The sequence below is a fragment of the Pristiophorus japonicus genome, chromosome 2 (assembly GCF_044704955.1).
Source record: "Pristiophorus japonicus isolate sPriJap1 chromosome 2, sPriJap1.hap1, whole genome shotgun sequence".
Lineage (NCBI taxonomy): Eukaryota > Metazoa > Chordata > Chondrichthyes > Pristiophoridae > Pristiophorus > Pristiophorus japonicus.
In genome coordinates, this window is record NC_091978.1 from 306,269,262 (window position 1) to 306,279,780 (window position 10,519).

A 10,519-nucleotide genomic window follows, 5' to 3' on the forward strand; every position below is an offset into this window, starting at 1 on the left:
TCTGAAATGAGGAAGGCACAAGCGTGGGGTTTTGTGAGGGAAGGGCGGGATAGCAAGAGGTGCATGCCAAAAGGAGGATAATGTATGAGGATACAAGCATGAGGATACAGGTCTCAGCCATGCCCCTGCCAAGAATGGCACCTCCAAGAGGGTGAGGTGAGGCTCAGAATGGGAGATGTGCCTCATGATTGATGGAGTTGTGGCAGGTGAATGATGGGCAGGGGAGTCGGGCATTGAGCAGTGTGTGAGGCTAGTGATGCAGTTGGTAGCAGATGGCTTTTGAAGATGCATTCACTGACCTTGACCAGTGGTCTGAGGTCATATAAAGATTCTTTGGGCACTGAATCCAGGTGGTTGGAATGACTCTGTTGGCAGTAAAGGCCTCAGTGATCTGGTCCCACATCCTTCCTTTTGGAGTGCCTCCTGGCCCCTTTGGGTAGAGGACGTCTCTTGCAGTGTTGACCCCCTGCACAAAGCTGGAGTGCTGCATCCGAGACCCTGGGTGCCCTTTCCCTGGCTTGCTGAGCCATTTGTGTTAGTGCTGAAGCACTTTTACCTTAGGTGTGGAAGGCAATTCAGCTTTAAGAGCTGAAGACTCAAATTATTTTTAATGTTTATGTCTTTTTTGAAAAGCAGATGTAGCTGAAAAATGCATTTTTTTCACATGATTTCAATTTTGAATGCATTTCACCTTTAAGTCATAGCCCCTTTAATTGCCCACAATGCCTTGCAAACTCCACAGCTTCACTCCCAGAGGCTTTCAGAAGCAGCAACGCCGACTGTGTATGGGAACTTCGAGTCAGAGGCCTCTATTAACATCACCAGGATGCTGTTGCATGGTAAGTTAATGCTGCACTCCACATTGCCAACCCCCAGAGCCAATTTTTCGAACTCGAATTGCTGGTGACACTGGCAATTCTTTTGGCATACACGTATTTTTCCCCTGGATTTCTTATGGAAATGACTTCTGGTTGATACAGATGCCAGAAGCAGTGGCATATAATTATGGGAATACAGGTTGAACCTCCCTTAGCGGGAACCACCCCTCGTCTGGAACCATTCCCGGCCACCGGGTGGCGCATGTGCGGAACTCCGACATGAACAAATTGAAGAACTTCCTCGCTGCCGACTCGTGTAATCGCTGGCCTGACCCCGTGATCCACCGCCCCCCCCTCAATGATCTCTCTGCCACACCCCCAGCCAACCCTAATATCCCCTTGCTCAGTACCTGTACCATCCAATTTAACGTGACCAAGCCTCGTCCAGAAAAAACCCTTATCCGGAACAGGCCAGGTCACGAGGATTCCAGATAAGGGAGATTCAACCTGTATTTCAAAATTCATTATTCATTACGCTTACAGCAACCCACAGACTTTTAGTGGTGATTTGTGCGGCAACTTATGTTTATTACAAATCCATTTCAGTGCGGCACCCTCTACATGGGATCTGGGACCTGTATGAACAGGGAAAGAAACAGCAAATCTCTTCAACCAATCTAATTGAAGAATCATCACTGAGTCACACAATGTCTAAACTGGAAAGTGTAAGTTAGATTGTTTAATTCAATTTAAAATCATGTACAGAAAGCAAAATAAAGTGAAGGAAAGAAATATGGGATTAAGAGAGATAAAAAGAGAAGTAAAAAAATAGTTATTCAACAATAATTAAAAGTGTTGAGACTGGATCAACTGGGCTTGTATTCACTGGAGTTCAGAAGAATGAGAGGGGACCTCATAGAAACATATAAAATTCTGACGGGGTTAGACAGGTTAGATGCAGGAAGAATGTTCCCAATGTTGGGGAAGTCCAGAACCAGGGGTCACAGTCTAAGGATAAGGGGTAAGCCATTTAGGACCGAGATGCGGAGGAACTTCTTCACCCAGAGAGTGGTGAACCTGTGGAATTCTCTACCACAGAAAGTTGTTGAGGCCAATTCACTAAATATATTCAAAAAGGAGTTAGATGAGGTCCTTACTGCTAGGGGGATCAAGGGGTATGGCGAGAAAGCAGGAATGGGGTACTGAAGTTGAATGTTCAGCCATGAACTCATTGAATGGCGGTGCAGGCTAGAAGGGCCGAATGGCCTACTCCTGCACCTATTTTCTATGTTTCTATGTTTCTATGTCTCATCGTTATTTTTATCGCAAAATCAGGGCTAATAAAATATTTGAAGACAATTTGAAAGTGATGCTGAAACATGATATTGTGAACACAGTTATCACATTACCTATTTATCTGCCACTATGATGCAGGAAAACAAGAAAGGATACATTGATCATTAAAACAATGTTATATTTCAAGCTTCAGTGACTTCTATTGGTGCTCACTGTATCATCATCATAGGCAGTCCCTCGGAATCGAGGAAGAGATGCTTCCACTCTTAGCATGAGTTCTTAGGTGGCTGTACAATCCAATACGAGAACCACAGTCTCTGTCACAGGTGAGAGAGACAGTGGTTGAAGGGAAGGGGTGGGTGAGACAGGTTTGCCGCATGCTCCTTCCGCTGCCTTAGCTTGATTTCTGCATTCTCTCGGCGACGATACTCGAGGAGCTCTGCGCCCTCCCGGATGCACTTCCTCCACTTAGGACGGTCTTTGGCCAGGGACTCCCGGGTGTCAGTGGGGATGTTGCACTTTATTAGGGAGGCTTTGAAGGTGTCCTTGTAACGTTTCCTCTGCCCACCTTTGGCTCGTTTGCCGTGGGCGAGTTCCCAGTAGGGCGCTTGCTTTGGGAGTCTCGTGTCTGGCATGTGAACTGTGTGGCCTGCCCAGTGGAGCTGATCAAGTGTGGACAGAAAATTAATGTAGCAAAACTTATTAATTATAGAAAAAAGATCACTGTGGCTTGAGTGCAGACATTAAATTCATATATTTTTTTAAATTGCTAATAGAAGCAGAACAATTAAAGGGGAAACATGGCTGCGAGGATGTTGGGGAATAGAGGGAGGGAGGGAGTGGGGGTGAAAGAGGAAGTGTTTCACCATCATGCTGTGATCACTCTTGATCTCTCTTCAGCAGCAGCGACTCACTCTATCTCAAAGCTGTCCTGGTCCGCAGTTCCATTTCATCCTTCACCTTATCCGGCACTTTAACCAAAAACATTTTTCCTTCCTTTCAGGTGTCAAGAATCATAAACTTCAACAACTCTTGGACACAATGCCCCTTCAGAACCTTGTTCCCCCACACTTCCCTCTGATCCCATCCCTTCTTCCAATCTCACCCCCTGTCGTGTTTTCACTATCCCCTCTGACCTTCCCTTCTCTGACACCAAATGATAGGTCCTCAGCAAAGGCCTGAGCTTCATCCCCTTACATCCCCACCTCAATGAATTTTGAGCTCGGCACGATGCTGAGCTCTTTTTCTGTCGCCTTCAACTCCATGCCCACTTCTTCAGCCAGAAGTCTTCCCCCTGCACAGCTGAACCTTTCAGAATTCTCGCTCTCCTCTGGCCTCTTACCCTCTCTAGACTTCTTTGTTGCAAACTGTCAACGGGATATCAGCCGTCTCAATTTCTCTGCTCTCCTCACTCACTCCAGCCTACCTCCCTCTGAACTTGCAACACTCCGCTCGCTCAGATCCAACCCCAAACTTGTCATGAGACCTGCTGACAAGGATAGCGCTGTTGTTGTTTGGCGAACCGACCGCTACCTTACAGAGGCTGATCGCCAACTCTCTGACACCTCCTACCTCCCCATGGACCATGACCAACTACTGAACATCAAACCATAATTTCCTAGACCGTCACTGACCTCATCTCCTCTGGAGATCTTCCCTCCACAGCCACCAGCTCATAGTTCCCCAACCCCGCACAGCCCGCTTCTACCTCCTTCCCAAGATCCACAAACAGGACTGCCCCACTAGACCCATTGTTTCAGCCTGTTCTTGCCCCACAGAACTTATTTCTTCCTACCTCGACTCCATTTTTTCTCCCCTTGTCCACTCTCTTCCCACCGACATCCGTGACTCCCCCGATGCCCTCCATCACTTTAACAGTTTCCAGTTTCCTGGCCCCAACCATTTCCTTTTCACCATGGATGTCCAATCCCTCTACACTTCCATCCCCCACCAGGATGGCCCTCCTCTTTTTCCAGTACCTTGATGCCGTTTCCTGCTCTCACCCTGAACTTGAAAATTTCATTCACTTTGCATCCAATTTCCACCCTTCCCTCACCTTCACATGGTCCATCTCCAACTCTTCCCTTCCCTTCCTCGACTTCTCCGTCTCCATCTCTGGGGATAGGCTTTTGACCAATATCCACGATAAGTTCACTGACTCCCACAGCTACCTGGACTACATTTCCTCTCACCCCACATCCTGTAAGGACTCCATTCAATTCTTCCAGTTTCTCCATCTCCCTTGCATCTGCTCTGACGATGTCACCTTTCATACTATAGTGCCTCTGACATGTCTTCCTTTTTCCTCAACAGAGGATTCCCCTCTGCCGTGTTTGTTCTATTTCCTGCACCTCTGCTCTCACCCCTTCCCCTCCCTCTCAGAACCATGACAGGGTTCCCCTTGTCCTCATCTTTCACCCCACCAGCCTTCACGTTCAACAGATCATCCTCCGCCATTTCCACCACCTCCAGCGTAATCCCATCACCAATCACATCTTCCCCTCTCCTCCCCTCTTAGCATTCTGAAGGGACCACTCCCTCCATGACACCCTGGTCCATTCCACAGTCACCCCCAGCAACCCCTCCCCTTCCCACGGCACCTTTTCGTGTAAGTGCAGGAGATGCAACACCTGCCCTTTTACCTCCTCCCTTCCCACGATCCAGGGCCCCAAATACTCCTTCCAGGTGAAACAGCGATTGACTTGTACTTCTTTCAATTTAGTATACTGTATTTGCTGCTCACGATGTGGTCTCCTCTACATTGGGGAGACCAAGCGTAGATTGCGTGACCGCTTTGCGGAACACCTCCATTCAGTCCGCAAGTCTGACCCTGAGCTTCTGGTCACCTATCACTTTAATTCTCCACTCCATTTCCACTCTGACCTCTCCATCCTTGGTCTCCTGCACTGTTTCAACGAAGCTCAACGCAAGCCCAAGGAACAGCATCTCATCTTTCATTTAGGCACTTTACAGCCTTCTGGACTCAACATCGAATTCAACAATTTTAGAGCCTAGCCACTGCCAATCTTTGGCTCCCTTTCTCCCCCCGCCCCCACACCCCGCACCCCAAGAGCTGTTTCTTTTTTCCTCCTTGTCTCTAATGGCAGCTGGTCATTATCCCGCCATTCACATACTATCTAATGTTTTTCTAACTCCTGGCATTACCATTTGAATTTGGACCATCATCCCTTTTGTCTCTCTAATCTCTCCTGTCTTCCATCCTATCACAGACCTTCCTTTCTGTTCTTTCCTCCCCTCCCCCTTTCAGTGCTTGTTAAGAATCTGTTCTTTCCGAAAACTCTCCAGGTCTGACGAAGGGTCATCGACCCAGAATGTTATCTCTGCTTTCTCTCCACAGCTGCTGCCTGACCCGCTGAGATTTCCACCATTTTCTGTTTTAATTCCAGATTCCAGCATCTGCAGTATTTTGCTTTTGTGTTGTGGGGCAGGCTGGATGGAACAGCTGGTCTTTTTCCTGCCCGTATCCTGACTAGTGAATTGCTGTGTTATCAGACGGTCTGTACCATGCAGGTACTGCAATTACATGATAGTTCTGGAGCTGTATTTTGATTAGTATGCAAGAATTTAATATATAGGATTAGTAATAAAGTTCAAAAAAGGCATATCTATAATTTTAATTTGATATATAAGGCTAATTTTGTTCTTCTGCACAGTGTCATGATCCGAATTCAAGCACCTGTAATGCACGGTGATCTTATGTGTACATGTGTGATAATCCATGGAGCAAACATTCTGCAAGAAAAATAAAGAAAGGATTAATGATACTGTCATGTATGTAACCTCTATGTAACACCACTGCAATACTGCATATACTTAAGCAATGCACACCTTGACATCAGGGGGTGAACTTGTGGGAGACACTCCTTACCTGGTCATCCAGACATATAAAGTTAGGTCCCACACAGGGTCATCACTTCTTGGTCAGTGACCTTGTCCATAGAATGTGCCTCGTGTGGGTTTTGTGCCATTGAGTAAGGACTTTACATTGACGACGGGAAACGGGAATCAATGACCCACGAGAATGGCCGCCGGTAGCACAGAGGAATGGTATGTGTTGGTGAGGACTGGGATTATTTCATTGAGAGGCTCCAGCAAAGCTTTGTCACGAAAGAATGGCTGGGAGATGCAGCGGTCGACAAGTGAAGGGCCCATCTGCTGACCAGCTGTGGACCGAGGATTTACACGCTCATAAAGGACCTTCTAGCACCCGAAAAGCCGGTGGACAAAACCTTTGAAGAGCTCAGCAAACTAATCGGTGAGCACCTCAAACTGGCAAGCAGCATACACATGGCCCAACACAGATTCTATACCCACCGACGCTGTGAAGGACAGAGCATACCGGACTTCGTTGCGGACCTCCGGCGTTTGGCCAGCCTTTGTAAGTTCACAGACGCCTGCAGGGGGAGATGTTAAGGGATTTCTTTATTGTGGGCATCGGTCATGCGGGGATTTTCTGAAAGTTAATTAAAACCAAGGACTTGACTTTGGAAGCGGCGGCGTTGATGTCTCAGACTTTCATGGCGGGGGAGGAGGAAACCAAAATAATATACGCGCGCAATTTTGCCTCCAACGCAGCGGGGGATCAGGGAGTCAATATCATAAACGTGAATCAGAGCCCCGCAGGCAGGCAAGGGAAATTCGACACACCACAGGCAGCAATAGGCCCCAGAATAGGTTTTCAACAGAGACAATGGACATTTACGCCATCACAGTGGACAATGCGGTCTGGGATGGGGCCATTGACACCCACTAACAGGGTACTCAAGGGCAGGCAAAGGGACAATCAGCGAGGAATGCCGGGTCATAGCTCCTTTGTTCACAACAATGGGAATCTCAGCTCATGCTGGAGGTGTGGGGGCAAACACTCTGCCAGGACTTGCAGGTTTCAACAATTTGTCTGCAGAAATTGCAACCTCAGTGGCCATTTAGCTCGAATGTGCAGGAAACCTGTAACCAGGCTAATTTAAGAGACGGATGGACCAGAAGAGGGGTCTGTGATGCAGGATGACTCTTGGGGCAAATCAATGGATGCTGAAATTCAGTGGGTTCATGTGGCAAACATTCACAGCTCATATACCAAAACGCCACCAATGATGATGAAGGTTTTATTAAACGGCATCCCTGTACACATGGAGCTGGACACGGGGGCTAGCCAGTCACTCATGAGCATTCAACAATTCGAAAAGCTATGGCCACTCAAAGCCAGTAGACCCAAACTAGAATGCATTGAGACACAACTATGGACGTATACTAAATAAATCATTTCAGTACTAGGCAGTGCAATGTTGGCGGTCACACACAATGGAACCGGCTGCCGCTCTGGATTGTTCCAGCCAATGGTCCCGCACTGTTGGGAAGGAGCTGGTTAGCTGAGATGAACTGGAAATGGGGGGCTGTGCACGCAATGTCATCTGTGGAGCGAAGTTCGTGCTCACAAGTCCTACAACAATTTGAGTCACTATTCCAACCTGGCGTTGGGACGTTCAAAGGTACGAAAGCAGTGATACGCATCACCCCGGACGCCAGACCAATGCACCACAAAGCCAGAGTGGTGCCGTATGTGATGCGGGAGAAAATTGAGTGCGAATTGAACTGTTTGCCGAGAGAGGGCATCATCTTGCCCATTGAATTCAGCGACTGGGCGAGCCCCATCGTTCCCGTCCTAAAAGCGGATGGTTCTGTCAGGATCTGTGGCGACTACAAGGCCACTATCAATCGGGCGTCCCTACAAGACCAATATCCGTTCCCGAGAGCGGAGGATCTTTTCGCCACGCTGGCAGGCGGCAAGCTGTTTACCAAGTTGGATCTCACTTCAGCCTACATGAACCAAGAACTGGCCGACGAATCTAAACTACTGACCACCATCACTACGCACAAAGGACTGTTCGTTTACAACAGGTGCCCATTTGGCATTCGGTCAGCGGCTGCGATTTTTCAAAGAAACATGGAAAGCCTGCTCAAATCCATTCCTGGAACAATCGGATCTCAGGATGACATCCTCATCACGGGTCATGACACCGAGCAACATCTCCATAACCTGGAGGAGGTGCTACGCCGACTGGACCAGGTACGCCTGTGACTCAAGAAGTCTAAATGCATGTTTTTGGCTCCTGAGGTTGAGTTCCTGGGCAGGAGGGTTGCTGCAGATGGGATTCGGCCCTCCGAATCCAAAACAGAGGCGATTCGACGAGCGCCCAGGCCCAGCAACACATCGGAATTGCGTTCATTTCTGGGACTCTTGAACTATTTCGGGAACTTTCTGCCGAACTTAAGCACGTTGTTGGAGCTGCTTCATGTGCTCCTGCGTAAGGGTTGTGATTGGTTTTGGGAGGAATGTCAAGAACGGGCTTTCAATCAGGCGCGGAACCTACTTTGTTCAAATAAGTTATTGCCCCTGTATGACCCCTGTAAGAAATTGGTTCTGACATGTGATGCATCGTCCTATGGGGTTGGATGCGTGTTGCAGCAGGGCAATGCTGAGAGCTTATGCTTCCAGGTCGCTCTCTCAAGCAGAACGGGGATATGGGATGGCTGAGAAGGAGGCACTCGTGTGTGTCTATGGTGTAAAAAAAATGCATCAGTACCTTTTTGGCAGGAGGTTCGAATTAGAAATGGATCTCAAGCCGTTAACATCCCTGTTGTCAGACAGCAAGGTTGTCAATGCCAACGCGTCAGCCCACATACAGCGATGGGCTCGCACGCTGGCTGCTTATGACTACTCCATCCGGCAACAGCCTGGCACCGAAAATTGCGCTTACGTGCTCAGCAGGCTTCCACTGGCCACCACTGAGGGGGCAGCGGAACAAAGCGCTGAGATGATCATGGCCGTTGATGCCTTTGACAGCGCAGGCTCCCCCATCACAGCCCGCCGGATCAAAATCTGGACAGAGATCCCCTCCTATCTCTGATTAAGAAACGTGTCTTGACTGGGGATTGGGTGCCCGCACATGGAGCATGTCCTGAGGAGGTCAGACCATTTCACAGGCGGATGGATGAGCGCTCCATCCAAGCTGACTGCTACTATGGGGCAGCCAGGTAGTCATGCCCCAGAAGGGCAGGGAGGCATTCATCAGGGAACTCCACGGTGAGCATCCAGGCATCGTTCTGATGAGAGCCATTGCCCGGTCACATGTTTGGTGGCCGTGAATTGATTCAGACCTGGAACACTGTGTTCGCAGGTGTACGACGTGTACCCAGCTGGGTAATGCCCCCAGGGAGGCCCTGCTCAGCCCGTGGCCCTGGCCCACCAGGCCATGGTCACGTATTCATATAGACTATGCAGGTCCATTCATGGGAAAAATGTTTCTCATTGTGGTAGATACATACTCGAAATGGATCGAGTGCATTATTTTGAATTCGTGCATGACATCCACCACTGTGGAGAGTCTACGTGCAGTTTTTACAACCCACGGCTTGCCGGACATCCTTGTTAGCAATAATGGTCCATGTTTCACGAGCTACGAATTCCGGGAGTTCATGTCAGGCAATGGCATCAACCATGTCAGGACAGCACCGTTCAAGTCGGCCTCCAATGGCCAGGCGGAACGTGCGGTCCAAATCATTAAACAAGGCATGCTCAGGATTCAAGGACCCTCCCTTCAATGCCGCCTATCACGTCTCCTGCTGGCCTATAGGTCCCGACCGCACTCGCTCACGGGGGTCCCGCTCGCTGAGCTACTTATGAAACAAACATTCTAAACTCGGTTGTCCCTCATTCACCCAGTCCTGACCGACCTAGTTGAGGGCAAGCGCCAGTCCCAAAACAAGTACCATGACCGAAATTCAAGGGGGAGATGTATAGAAATAACTGACCCCATATATGTCCTCAATCACGCCGTAGGGCCCAAATGGCTTGAGGGTACTGTAATTGACAAAGAGGGGAACAAGGTCATCGTGGTTAAACTTAACAATGGGCAGATATGCCGTATGCATCTGGACCAAGTAAAAAAAAAGGTTCAGCATAGACACTGAAGAACCTGAGGAAGATCATGAGATGGTGCTCACACCACCGCCAGTGAACGAGCAACAAGAACATTCAGCAGCATGTACAGTCCTGGCGGTCAGCCCGGACAGGCTGGAATCACCACAGGTGACAGACACTCACGCCAAGGCTCAACAACCAGAGCCCCAACTGCGGCACTCCACGAGGGAGTGTAGACCACCTGAAAGACTTAACTATGATCCCAATAAGATTTTGGGGGGAGGTGATGTCATGTATTTAACCTCTATGCAACACCACTGTAATACTGTATATACTTAAGCAATGCACACCTTGACCACAGGGGGTGAACTTGTGGGAGACACTCCTTACCTGGTAATCCAGGCATATAAAGGGAGGTCCCACGCAGAGTCATCACTTCTTGGTCTTGTGAATAAAGGTTCAG

At 48.8% G+C, this 10,519-nt stretch overlaps 1 long non-coding RNA gene across 1 annotated transcript; it reads left to right on the top strand.

The window, feature by feature from the left end:
- Positions 1-751: 751 nt before the first annotated feature.
- LOC139234181 (uncharacterized) lies at positions 752-5,599 on the top strand. The gene is made up of 3 exons (XR_011588288.1): positions 752-839; positions 1,425-1,543; positions 5,522-5,599. It is a non-coding gene; the product is annotated as an uncharacterized lncRNA (long non-coding RNA).
- Positions 5,600-10,519: the final 4,920 nt, after the last annotated feature.